The sequence below is a fragment of the Pogona vitticeps genome, chromosome 5, assembly GCF_051106095.1.
Source record: "Pogona vitticeps strain Pit_001003342236 chromosome 5, PviZW2.1, whole genome shotgun sequence".
Classification (NCBI taxonomy): domain Eukaryota; kingdom Metazoa; phylum Chordata; class Lepidosauria; order Squamata; family Agamidae; genus Pogona; species Pogona vitticeps.
Window position 1 is genome coordinate 42,889,463 of NC_135787.1, and position 14,256 is coordinate 42,903,718.

The 14,256-nt window shown below is 40.1% G+C and overlaps 1 protein-coding gene across 5 annotated transcripts in view; it reads left to right on the top strand.

The window, feature by feature from the left end:
- The window catches only part of ARHGAP10 (Rho GTPase activating protein 10), a 145,959-nt gene that overhangs the window by 1,420 nt on the left and 130,283 nt on the right, over positions 1-14,256 (top strand). The window lies entirely within an intron of this gene.

The following is a 14,256-nucleotide window of genomic DNA, read 5'->3' on the forward strand; positions in this document are numbered from 1 at the left end:
TCTTGGAACAGCATCTAGTGTGGCTGAGGAGGCCGATTGGAGAGTGACAATCCCTTTCCACACTGAAGACAAATACAATCTGTCCCCTGTCCAGCTCCCTGATTTTGCTGGTTTCGGGACTGCCTCTTTGCCTCGGCCTGCGTTTTAGCGAGGCATCTGCCTTACAAACCGTTTAGGGTTTCTGGCCAAAGAAGCCACTGAGGTGTAAAATGAGAATAGTACCATCTGTCGGGCGAGCTGCGGGGGGGGGGCTGCTGGTTTGAGGAAAAGCTGATGCCTCAAACTTCATGGTATGATACATAACAGATAAAAATTCTGTCCAGCACAAATACTTTCCTGAGTATAAAACGCAAGATTTAAGAGGCACCGAAAGAACTGCTCCTTAAGGAGCGCCAGCATCAGATAACAGATTCTTAGCATACCAGGATGTTTGTTAAGGTAATTGTCACAGAAGAAGTACACCTTTAAATTGACCTTAAGTCCACAGTCTGTATCTTACTCCCAACGTATATACAGTATACACACACACATTTCTGTAACCTCCAACCTGTAGTCCATACTTCTAAGGAAGTGTACACTGTGCTTGGAAAGCTCATCCTGTAATAATTTTTTTAGTCCTTAAAGTGCCACATGACTCTTTGTTATTTATTATAAAAGACTAATATGCCTGCCTCTGTGGAAACGTGGAAAAGAATTTCCATAAAAAGAAGTAGTCCTGTTAACTGCATAGTTTGCATACCAACTTTTTTATTGTATCAGTTATAGCTGGGAAATATGTCAGCAAATGCGATTTCAGACCTCTTCCTTTTGGGAAGTGTAAACAAAAGTCAGTATTAAAAATTAGGTTAGCTGCATGCTAACTGCAGCCTGATTCCAAATCTGTGTCCTTTTTCTATTACATCACTACAATCCCAAATCTTACATAGTTCCTGATTACCATTTTGGTGATCTCTGATTACCAGTGTTCGTGAGGTTGATATCCATGCAAAATGTGGTTTCATTGTTGGGTTTGTGGCTTGTTTTTAATCTTTGTTTTTTTTGTTTATCTTTGTGTGACAGCAATAGGTGTGATGAAAACCTGTAGATGTAAACAGAGTTTTGGAAATGTGAACAATATAGCTTATTGGAATTCATCTTCCACTGCACAGAAAACACATGTATGATTCGTATTAATATTTCATTATGCTCTTTAGCCAAGCAGATAATAGCTATCTTGTTATGGGTGAATTCAACAAGTTATGTAAATTGCCATGTATCAGTAGGGAAGAATTCTGGACTTCAATTAGGCTGCAGTTCCATGCAGGAGCAAATTCCAGAGATTTTAGTGCATTTTGATCCATATTATAAGGTTGTTGAGAGGTTTCCATGTTATCTTCCCTACAGAAACTGGTGGTGTATGGTGTGCATTTTCCCCCACATTGGTGGCCTTTTTGTTATTAGCAACTGTTCATTTGATGCTGCAGTTTTAACTTCCAGTACAGTATTGCTTTCTTTTAAAAGCTAGGGAGCCCCTACTTGTGGCTTTTATTCAGGTGGATGATTAAGAGTGGCAGTTATGTTTTGAAGATTCTTGTTTCCTCCCCTCCCTGTCTAGGACAAGCTTTGTTTAATCCTGGAACATGCTTTGTGAGTGAAAAAGTTAAGCCTTACACTAGCACTATATGGGGGCAGATTTGTAACACTTTGTAATAATCAAGATCTGTTGTTTTATGAGGAGGCTTAAATGGCGATTCTCCTTTGTGAATGATTGCTTTTCTCAGAGCTAGGCAAATTTGAGAGATGTTTGTGACTCCAATATGTTATGTTGTTGTTTCTTTCTATATCTAAAAGGTAATTTTTTATCCCTCTTGCCCGAAGTTATTCAGTAAAGACAGACTTTCTTTCATCAGTGTTCACATCTGTGGCTTAAATCTAGCTATTGGTGTCAACTGGAGGAAACCAATTGAATCAATGGCCCTGGAGAATGGAATGTAACAGTCTACGAACAGTAAAAGTATGTCCTGTTAATAGAGTAGTATTTTCTTATCCTTTGGCGTTTCCGTGATTCAGATTGTTCTTATTATCTCTGAAATCTTGTTCTGTTATACCTCTGCCTGTTTGCTTCTAAATCCAAGACTTTTGTGTATTTAAGAGCCACTCATATGTTATGACTAAGCTATGACAATTTCTTTGGTATGGAGCACTCTGGTTCTCATATCATGACTACAGCAGGGTTTTGTGGGGTTCTGGTTTGCCAGGTATGATCAACATTATGTCTGAGCAGAAATGAGCAACTTTTAAAAAAATTTGATAGCCACATTTTTACCCCAGCACCCGGAATTATGCAAAAAAAAAAAAAAAAAAAAAAAAAGGCTGTCCACAATCAATACTGCAAATGGCTGGATGCTCACTACTGATTTTAATATTGGGGTCTGAGGGGAATTTTGGGGTTGGAGGGTGGCTATATGTTACATGCAAGCATTGCATGTATAGTACATAGGAAAACTTACTTTGGCTGTTTGTTGTTGTTGCAGGGGCATTTGAGGGTTGGAAGGGCACTATAATGACCTTGAGGACCACAAGCCACACAGAGGCTAACCCAGGGGTCTCAAACTCAGTTTACCTGGGGGCCACTGCAGGCAGAGTCTGGGTGAGGCTGGGCCACATCAGACTTTTGCCAAGTGGAGCACGAGCCAGAGGAAGCTGCCCAGGGTTTTCCTTAGCCCGGCTGGGGCTCCAAGGAGGAGGGGCGCATGAGCCCTCGTCGCCAGCCACGACCCCTCCAGCTCTTGCTTCACTACCACCACCACCAGCAGCAGCAGCAGCAGGACGAAGAAGCGGAGAAGGGAGGGAGCACCGGTGACCGCGTAGCCCGGGGGAGGAGGGCACGACATAAAATATTTTTAAAACCCTCACAGAATTCGCCTTGCCAAAGGAGAAAAGCCCTCACTGGTATCTGCGAAATTAAACAGAACAAGGCACCCCCCCACAGGTGCGCATGCACACAAAAGCGCACACACGAAGGTCCGGCAACTTTCCTCTGAGCTCCCCCTCAAAAAAAGGCACACTCAGCAGTATTAGCTACCCCCGCCACGACAGAGGAGTAAACTTTGTGAGGCGAGCCCAGGCAGCTTCCAGAGCCGAGGCGGCTGAAGCAGGACGAAGAGGAGGAGGAGGAGGAGGAAGCACTGCCGGGCACTGAGGTGGCCACTGGCCAGGCTGGTGCTGGGGGTACTGAGAGAGAGAGAGCCAGAGAACTGCTTCCCTGGAAGAGGCTGCTGTGATGGCAGCTGCTGTTGGCGCTCTTTGAGGATGGGCCGGGAGCGAGCTCCGCTCTCAGGCATTGCTTGGCAGTGGCTCAGGTGCTTGGGGAAAAGGGCTGGCAGCGCACCTCGTTTGCCGGCTCTCCCCCAAGACAGCGCCTTTTGCACCCTCCATCTGGAATTGCAGCCGGCCAGCTGGCAGGCTGCAGTTCCGGATGGAGGGTGCAATAGGCGCTGTCTTGGTAGAGACCTGGCGAACAAGGTGAGGCTTTTTTTGCCTCTGACAGCAGAGGATGTGTGAGCGCTTTGGGGGGCAGGCAAGACAGGGGCCAAAAAGTATCATCCAGTGGGCCACGTGTTTGAGAGCCCTGGGCTAAACAGTACTGACCTTAGGTTCATTCTTATTTTGTTGTGGCAATATCTGGCTCTATGGGTTTTGGGAAAGCCAGAGGCTTTATCTGCTTTTCAGAGCACTCCTGTTGGGTTTGTACACCATGATGAAGAAACTAAGAACCAAAGAGTTGAAGAGGGGGCATACAGCTAGAAACAGGCAGGAAATTATTAGTCAGCATACATCAGCATGCTGGCTTGTAGTGTCTTAATGCTCAAAGTGATCAGCTGGAGCTCCATCTTGAGTGCCCTTGCCTTCTACAATATCATGGTGAGTTTCTGTTACGAGGGAAGATCAGATGGATGTTCATGAGGAAAATCTTGTGGTGCCACTTTTGAATTGGTATAATCTGATAATGAAGTTGCCATCAATGTGCCACCTATAGTACTTTATTTGAAGCAAAGAAATTAACTTTCTAATGTTTCTATTGAACGAGGGGCAAGTAAAAAGCAGTCAAAGTTTAGAGAAGGGCGACAAGGATGATCAGGGGGCTGGAAACCAAGCCTTATGAGGAAAAGCTGAAAGAATTGGGCATGTTTAGCCTTGAGAAGAGAAGACTGAAAGGCTGTCATACACAGGAGGGGCAGGATCTGTTCTCGATTATCCCAGAGTGCAGGACATGCAACAATGAGCTCAAGATAAAGGAAGCCAGATTTTGGTTGAACATCAGGAAAAACCTAAATGTTGGAGCAATATGACAGTGGAACCAGTTACGTCAGGAGCTGGTGAGTGTTCCGACACTGGAGGCATTCAATAAAAACTTAGGCAATCACCTGGCAGATATGGTTTGATTGTATTCCTGCATTGAGCAGGGGGTTGGACTTGATGGCCTTGTAGGACCCTTCCAACTTCACTTTTTTATGATTCTATGAAATTAATTCAACGGGTATAGCCTTTTATCTCACCTCTCATCTCTTATTAGTATACGCTCTATTTATTTTTGCGATAGACTTTGAAAATATGAGGTTATGTTGTAATAAAGCAACATGCCTGGAAGAATGTGAAACCATGTGTTTGTTTGTTTTTAAGACTGTTACTACTTGAAGTAAAGGATGTGTTTTTTAAAATATTAGTACTGTTCCAACAGCCTTGGTTTGTAAAGTACTCTCATATGAAATATGCATATATTTAAGGCAGTATGCAGCATGAGTCAAATGTTGCAAATAAGCCCTTTTGTATTCTGTGGTTATCTTGTCTCCCCCAGTTATTGAAATTTGAACTGTGACACAGTTGAATCTTTACATTTTGAAAAACAAGGTAGTCTTTGAGTGGTGTAGTGGGTAAAGTGATGGAAACCTGGGTTTGCATCCTTACTCAGCCATGGAAACTCATGGCAGCAGGGAGTGGGTGAACTTATAGCTCTATTGAGTTTGTTATAAGTCAGTTCTGACTTGACAGCACACAACACACACACAAACCTGAATTGAAACTTTACCTACATAGCACTTAAGTGCATGTTGTACTGTGAGGTTATACTGCTGATATGACAAGCCTGAGGAAATTCTAACAGAATTCTAACAAATAAACAAACAATGAGCAGTGGTATTTTCCAATATTTCAACAATATGCTCACAGTCTGAGCAGTCAGTCCACAAATTTAGTTTTGCTGGGTAGGAAAACTGTTGAAGAGTGATTTCAGATGATTGTAGTACTGTTGTTGCTATCTTATTAGACTGTCATCTGTATGGAAAAATAATCTAGCCAGCAAATTAAACCAAAAATAATAAATGAACTCAAAGTCTTTGCAGAGATTAAGTTAAATTGGGCCACAATGATTTTCCATTCCTCTTATGCAATCCCTTACCTGCCTGGTTGTTTTTTTTCAGAAGGCCATCAGTGCTAAAATCAGATTCGCTTCTATCTACTGCTGATAGTTATGCAGTATTTCCAAAATAAATAAAAACAAAGATTTCCATTCAAACATTATACCATTTTGATACTCACTAAATCACGTAGTTTAGTCCCCCCACCGCCCACAAATCCTTTGCAAGAAAGATGTTCATTATAAGCCCTTTAACCTACATAGTCCTAGAACTCTTGAGGCATAATTCCATTCTGAAAAAGAATTCCAAAATTAATGCTGCATTTCCATGGATCCACAAATATGTTTGCTATTTTATTTGTGCTCACCCCTTTGAGCATAAACTTAAGCCAGGATTGGACATCCATTGCTCTCCAGATGTTGATAGACTTTAACTTCCACAATCTCTCATAATTAGGTATGATGGCTAGGGCTGATGGGAGACAGCGTAAAAACATTTGGAGAGGCATAGGTGCCCATTGCTGGTATAATCCTCAGAAGGTAAATGCAACAAATATAATCACTCCATGCATGTTGTAGTAGGTACTGAGGGAAATCACAATATGATGTTCAGGTTCTCCAAGCTGCTTGGGAGTATAACAGACCTGGGATTCATTTCTTCCATCTTTAGCTTTGAGGTCAGGTGCAGGAGTCAGGATCTCTGATTCATTGTCCATTTCAGTTGTAGTTTGAGCATCCTGAAGCAGCAGAACTATAAAGCTTACAGTTCTCCCCAGTTCCAAGCTTGGGAGGATGGCGGGTGTTTATCCATGCTGTGTTGTCTGTAGGAGGTATTCCATGTGGCATAGACTAGCCTTATTCCTCTTTACAGGCTGAAAACTGGAACAATCTTTCCAAATTCCTCTTTGGAATATGGAACTCAATGTGACAGTGACAAGAATAGAATAATGAGTTAATTTACATTCATTGCATTTTGTATGTTAATTATTCCTTATCATTTGTTTTTCTCATATGAATGAGAATATGCAAAGCATACAGTAAAACAGATTCTACAGGCATTACTCAAAGTCCTCAAAATTATTTTGTTCATGTACAAATATGTAGTAGTGCTAATAACAAGCAACTTGTTGAACACTGCCAAATATCGTAGAAGCTTATAGGCCAAAATCTTCTTGTGTAACTATGCAAATAGCATAACTTCTAGAGGCAAATTGCTTCAGGTTAAAAAGAATTACCATAGATGTTTATCAGTTGCAGGCTGAGTCCTGCAACTCTTTGTACAACTGATGTCTGTAGTGATTTTTTTTAACTTGAGGCAATTTGTACCCAGTAGTTATGCTATTTGTGTTATGCCAACATAACTAACTAAGTAAATTTTCACCACTATCAAAATCGCAAAACAATACAGTACTGAATGAAAATCTGTTTGTAGTTTCTGGTTAATGGCCAATAGCTAGAAATGAACACATCACTTTATAAGTTAGTTTCTCCAGAACTTCAATTTATTTAGTGGGCCTACTCAAATTGTTATTTACTGTGGAATTTCAGCCTTTGCATACAAACACATTTTCAGTCGAATTCTACTTTTTCTCCCTGTCTCACGTTTCTCCAGGAGTCAATGATCTATTGCAGGAATGATTCTGGAATGAAAGAGATTAAAGCATTGTATTCGCGAAGGCTTTCATGGCCGGGATCTAATGGTTCTTGTGGGTTTTTCGGGCTCTTTGACCGTGTTCTGAAGGTTGTTCCTTCTAATGTTTCGCCAGTCTCTGTGGCCGGCATCTTCAGAGGACAGGAGTAGCACTCTGTGCTCTGGTACAGTTTGTTTGGGAGTTGAGTATTTATGGCTGTGATATCAGCTTTTGTCCTTTTCAAGAGATGGGTGATTATGGTGATCAGTGTGTTTTTGTTGTGGGTGTATTGTTGTGATAAGGAGGAGAGATTATCTGTCACTGTGACTGATGGGTGTTGTTAGCTGGTCTTTTGTGTGTAGTGATCACCGGTCCTTGTGGCTGGGTAGAGTTCATTGACCTTCTGCATGTTGTATTTTTCAGTGCTTGGAGCCAAGTTTTGTTGAGTTTCATACTTTCTTCTTTTTTGTTGAAGCTCTGCTGGTGTTTGTGGATTTCAATGGCTTCCCTGTGCAGTCTAACATAATGATTGCTGGTGTGGTCCAGTACTTCTGTGTTTTGAAATAGAATTTCATGTCCAGCTTGTTTTATTATGTTAGACTGCACAGGGAAGCCATTGAAATCTACAAACATCAGCAGAACTTCAACAAAACTTGATTGGTTATATATTTAATTGATGATCCATGCTTATCTGTGCTGCTTACAGGAGAATTATATAATTCTTTACAGATTAATTTCTTGTGGTCTGTGTTAAACCCAACATCAAAAAACTATAGAGTTACAGTGACTTACTGACTTACTTAAGAATAATCTTCATGGAACTCTAAAACCTTTTGCTAAAAATCCATAAGATTGCATAGGATTTTTCATATATATTACTGCTTAAGTGAACATGGTTACATTCATTATGGGATCAGTGCCTAAAAATTTGCCTCAGTGTTTCTTCTCACACATTTTCAGTGCTGTATTGAGTTCCCAAGTTCACTGAAGGGACAGACACTATTTTAAGAGCATGAAATCCTCAAGCACTACTTCACGGTAGTGTAGTTATTACTATCAATGAATATTATTGAGGCAGTCATGTGTTGCATGCTCATTTCTGTTTAACAGTATGCTGATACTAATGAACACCAAGTGTTGTATAAAGAGAACATAATAGTTTAATTTTAATTTAGTAGTAGTTCAGTCGTTTAGTCGTGTCCGACTCTTCGTGGCCCCATGGACCAGAGCACGCCAGGCCCTCCTATCTTCCACTGCCTCCCGGAGTTGTGTCAAATTCATGTTGGTTGCTTTGATGACACTGTCCAACCATCTCATCCTCGGTCGTCCCCTTCTGGTTTAAATCATGACGTCCGCAGATAACTCTAATTTAAATCAAGCTTGACACTGATAAACATTTTTAAAATAATGGGCAAAATTATTTTAAAGAGGCATACCACAAAATGTCATATCACTATGACATTTTTGTTTAAAGAAATTATTTTTAATATTTTTACTTCATTTTTAATTATTACTTAATTTACACTATTGTTCTTTTCTGTTAGTCAGACTGTGTATCTGCTTGTCAAAACAACATTTTGCATGCTTTCCTTTTCTGTCTGAAGAAGGCTTAAATTACTCAGCCCAACTAAAACAGCCTAATTGAGTCAGTAAACGTATATAATTATTAACTTACCAACTTGCCACTGATACAGTCTGTCAACCTGAGCTGGGACTAACAGCTGAATTCAGAACAATATCTGTAACATCTGGATAAGCTTAAAGATTCTTGAGAGGACGTTCTCATCCTCCTTGAGGAACCAGAGGATGTGTAGAACCTCTGCTTATTGTGTGATTTAGGTTGAGACTAGTTTTCTGGGAGCATGGAAAGATATTTAAAGGGGTATACATGCTTGAATGGACTGGGAAAGAGGAAAACTAAATCTGTTAAGAACCAAATCATTAGGAATACATCCACCCACCATCCAGCCATACTACTGAATTATTATTTTTTAATAACTACCTTGAAACAGGGTGCTTTGCCACAACTGGACATTATCATATTTGTTACATTGCTCTATGGTTTTTCCATTAACTGCCTTACGTTTCTTGTGCAGGTTTGTTAGCAATTAATAGATTCGTACTCTTTGTTGCTACTTTTGATCACTTGTTTCTGGCAGATCTCAATTTGGCAACTCTATTCAGTCATTCTCCTTATTGCAGTCTGTAGCATCTAGTATTCAAAAACGTCTCTCTGTGTTGCCGCCCACGTGCTTTGGAATTCTGTTCAGAGTCTCTGCAAAATAAGACATCCTTGCAGGGATTTAGGAGAGGGTGTAAGGCACAGTTGTTTTTGTGGGCCTTTGGAGACTGGGAACCACTATTTCACCAGTTATGTTGCAAGCAATTTTGTATGTTAATGTATGTAAGATAAAATTGTTTAGGTTGTTGCTATGTTTTATTGCATTTTATAATTTATACAAAGTATTCTGCATGTTGTGTATTTATTTTATGTTGTGCATCTTCTGGGTCTCTTTGGAAAAAATGGCATGCACGCAAAAGTAATAAATAAACTATTTATTTGTTACATTTCTGTCCTGCCCATCTAGTGGCAGGACAGTACTCTGGGCAGCTTACAACAAAATATAAACTTAAAATGAAAACAACAAAAGAAAACCAAAATAAACAAACAAAGGTACACAGATCCTAAGATGGCAGCAATAATAACATAAACCATTAAAGAGTTAAATAATTAAATAGGAGTAAGATTCTCAAAAACCTGGGAATGTTTTTATTTATCTTCAGAACATTAGGAAGTTTGGGATCTGATACACCTCCATCACTAATATATTCCATATTGAGGCAGGCACCACAGAGAAGGCCTGGTTCCTGGTTGTAGATCTCTGGGCCTTCCTTGGAGTGGCCACCCACAGCATCAGGGATTGGGAAGTGTGGATGAGATAGGTCATAGATCAGTGGGACAACACTCTGATAGGTAGCAAGGACCCAAATCATTGAGGGCTTTGTACTGTATGTCGACATTAGGACCTTGAACTTACCCCAGAGGCATACCAGCAACCAATGCAAACCAGCCAGGACTTCTGGATAGTTCACTGGTTTAGATATCTGACTGCAGAGCCAGAGATTGGGAGTTTGATTGCCCAGTGTGCCTCCTAGACAGGGGCTGGAATTAATAATCCATAGGATCCCTTCCAGCTCTGCAATTCTAAGATGATGATGATGATGTCCAAAATACAAGCCTGGCTGCTGCATTTTGCACCTGCTGCAGCGTCCAACCGCCTTCAAGGATAGCCACACACAGAGAGTATTGCAATAGTCAGTCTTTGAGATTGCCTACTTATGAACCAGTGTTATTAGGGACTTTCAGTTGAGGTAGGGCTAAAGGTGAGTGATCCACCTAAGTTGAAAAAAGGCAGACCTGGCCACAACTGATCTGTTTCTTCATTGAGAGGGCCAGGTCCAGGAACACACCCAGATTATGAACTTGGTCCTTCAGGGGAAGTGTGACCCCATCCAGACTAGGCAAAAGGCCCCCTAACAGTGTTCGTTTTGTCTAGATTCAGCTTCAGCCTATTATCCTTCGTCCAGTCCATAACTCAGGCTAGGCAGCACTCCAGAGTTGTGCATGGCTTCCCCTGCTGAAAGTGAAAAGGAAAGTGCGTCATTACCATGTTGATGACAACACACTCAAAATCTTCGGATGACCTCTTGAAGTGGCCCCATATAGATGTTGAACAGCAAAGGAGATATAATTGACCCCTAAGGGATCCCACATTGTAGCACCCACAGGAATGAAACTGCATCCGTAAGCTGAACCATCTGCCATTGGTCCTGAAGAAAGGATTGAAGCCATTGCAGTGCTGTATCCCCAAACTCAACAGCTAGGATGATAAATTGTCTTTCAACTGCCTTTTAATCTCACCTTACTGCTCATCTTACCTTTCTTTTATCCTGATTTACCTTCATCCTTCAATTCTCTCTTTCTTTAGTTGTTTTTTAAGCTGTTGAATAAAGTTTAAATTGACATATGTGTGATTGGATGCGAATTATGCTACCTGGTTAGATGTGTGATAAGCAAAATGTTTTGAGGCCAGAATAGGACTGTAGCTTGAACCTCCATAGGAAACTAGAAGTCATAGAAAGTAACTTTGTCTATGTTACATATACAAAACTTGGAGTGGAAATTGGATTGTTCCTGTAAAAGCATCCTCCATAATTTCTCTTGCGTGTGAGAATTGTGTCATAGTTATTTCTAAAGAACGCAGACAAGGGGGGAAATTATTTAAAAGTGAACAGTTTAAACAAATTTGTCTTGTTCCTATTTTTCAAAGGTTGCCTACATGAAGTATTTTGTTTTAAGATTTATCTTGAGATACACGTGTTTTGAAAAAAAATCATTTGGTACTTCTCCATCTGTTAGTTATTTTTTGTTTTCTTTCACTGCTTTACCAATTTGTCACTGATTTTGAAGGCTAATTAAGATTTGAGTATCTTTAGTAAGGCAACTCATTACAGTAGTTTTAGAATTCAGTAAATTAGCACATTTGTTTAGAAAAGTTTATGTTAGTTTATTTTAATATGGGGGAAAAAACTATACTTTCTTACTCATCTGATTTTCTTAACAATTGACCTGCAGATCATGGGGTTATTAATCGTTGTTCTGACTGGAATGCTGCTTCCTGAAAACTATTATTAGTGCCATGAGTGAGAAAGATGTGAACAGCTGCTAAGTTTTAAGATTGAGTCACTGGATGGGTGGGTCTCTGGAATCTCAAAAGTGGTAAGTGTAGGACCTTAGGTGGAGCTATTCTGGAATTTGCATCCAAAATAATTTATGGTAGCTAACAAAGCCCCAGTTTTTCTTTCTATATAGAATTACTACCTATTGTGTTAATTATGTTTACCTCCATCCTTACCTCATTTACTTTGCTCTTTCTATTAATCTCTTTTACTTCACCTTGACTTTATATTCTCTGGATAGAATAACAAATGGGCAAAACATTACGTTATTGGTAATTATCTGGATAGAATAACAAATGGATAAAACATTACATTACTCACTGGCTTTTAAAAATTATTATTTTAGCATCCCAATTTAAAATTATACTGTTTATTCAGTAGGTGCTGATAATGTTTAATCAAGACAGCAGGCGGAGGAAGCTGTTTTTAATAAATAGTCTATTAAAGAAGTATCTGAAGAAGTGGGTAGCTCGGTCTGAAATAAATCTTTTACTCTTGGAGGTGCTATAATACTTTTGTGTCTTTTTGTTCTATCTTTGTTTCTGCTGGAGCAATCTAACATACACTGCCTCTCTGAAAACTGCTTTTAGTAATAAGCTAACAGCAGTCCTGAGAGTCATCATCTTAGAATTAACCAGACATGCAAGACTACATCTATGTGGACTTTGGGACATAAGCTCTTTCTTTCACTGTGGAAGCAGGTTGTGAATCTATTACAATTTGGTATTAAAATTCAGTTGCTCTGGTCTAGAGCAATTAGCCTTCCCTCATTTCAGAAAGTATATTAACATAATTTGTATTATGTAAAATGTTGACATGGTTAGTAGGAGGCATTTGCAGATCTATGAACTTTATTTTACTAGATCCAGTAATTTGCACTGCCTTATTTTACACTCAGTGTAACCCACAGGCTGTAACTGTTAGTCAAAATAATAATACTTATTGTCATGGTGACAGCTTGCCAGATTCTGATTTACAGGAATTGTTTTTACAGGAGTTGTAAAAGTGAGAGAAATTTCTGTTAACAGCTCACGTAAAGAGACAAGCTATACTGCATTGTAATTATTAGAGAAATAAATATTTTAAGTATTCACAGTGAATGACCAAGTATATGTTCATTATAATGATGTTGAAGTATAAAACAGATTGGAGAAATAGCTGGGTTTAATGGGCCTTATACCCAAATAAAACGGCACAGGATTGAAACCTGAATCAAAGCTGTACCAGGTTAATCTGTGTATGCATAATTGCTCTTGTGTAATAAGACTTTTGTTTCTGTTCATTGAGTTTTCTTGGCAAAGATATTGGAGTGGCTTGCCAATTCCTGCTCCAGGTGGATCAAATTCTTCAGAACTTTCCACTATGACCTGTCCGTCTTGGGTGTCCCTGCATGGCATAGCCCATAGCTTCTGTGAATTACGTACTTTGCCACGACAAGGCAGCAATCCGTGAAGGGGCTCTAACCCCAAACCGGAATTAAGATTGCCGGAAGAAATATCAACGACCTCAGATATGCAAATGATACCACTCTGATGGCAGAAAGTGAGGAGGAATTAAAGAACGTCTTAATGAGGGTGAAAGAGGACAGCGCAAAAAATGGTCTGAAGCTCAACATCAAAAAAACTAAGATCATGGCCACTGGTCCCATCACCTCCTGGCAAATAGAAGGGGAAGATATGGAGTCAGTGACAGATTTTACTTTCCTGGGCTCCATGATCACTGCAGATGGTGATAGCAGCCATGAAATTAAAAGACGCCTGCTTCTTGGGAGGAAAGCGACGGCAAACCTCGACAGCATCTTAAAAAGCAGAGACATCACTTTGCCGATAAAGGTCTGCATAGCCAAAGCTATGGTTTTTCCAGTATTGATGTATGGAAATGAGAGCTGGACCATAAAGAAGGCTGACTGCTGAAGAATTGATGCTTTTGAATTGTGGTGCTGGAGGAGGACTCTTGAGAGTCCCCTGGATTGCAAGGAGAACAAACCTATCCATTTTTGAAGGAAATCAACCCTGAGTGCTCACTGGAAGGACAGATCCTAAAGCTGAGGCTCCAATACTTTGGCCATCTCATGAGAAGAGAAGACTCCCGGGAAAAGATCCTGATGTTGGGAAAGTGTGAAGGCAAGAGGAGAAGGGGACGACAGAGGATGAGATGGTTGGACAGTGTCATGGAAGCTACCAACATGAATTTGACCCAACTCCAGGAGGCAGTGGAAGACAGGAGGGCCTGCCGTGCTCTGGTCCATGGGATCACGAAGAGTCAGACACGACTTAACAACTAAGCAACAACAACAAATAAGACTTAGGGTCTTATCACTTGTGAATACAGTAGTTAAAAGTATTCATTGATTTTTTTTTCAGTGGATAGTTTTTATTATGCAGATAGGTAAAAAATTGAAGTGGCCTAACACAATATTTGTGTTTGAGGTGATTATAAATTCTTTTAGAGCATACAATTCTTTTACAATGATACATTTTGTACATCAGT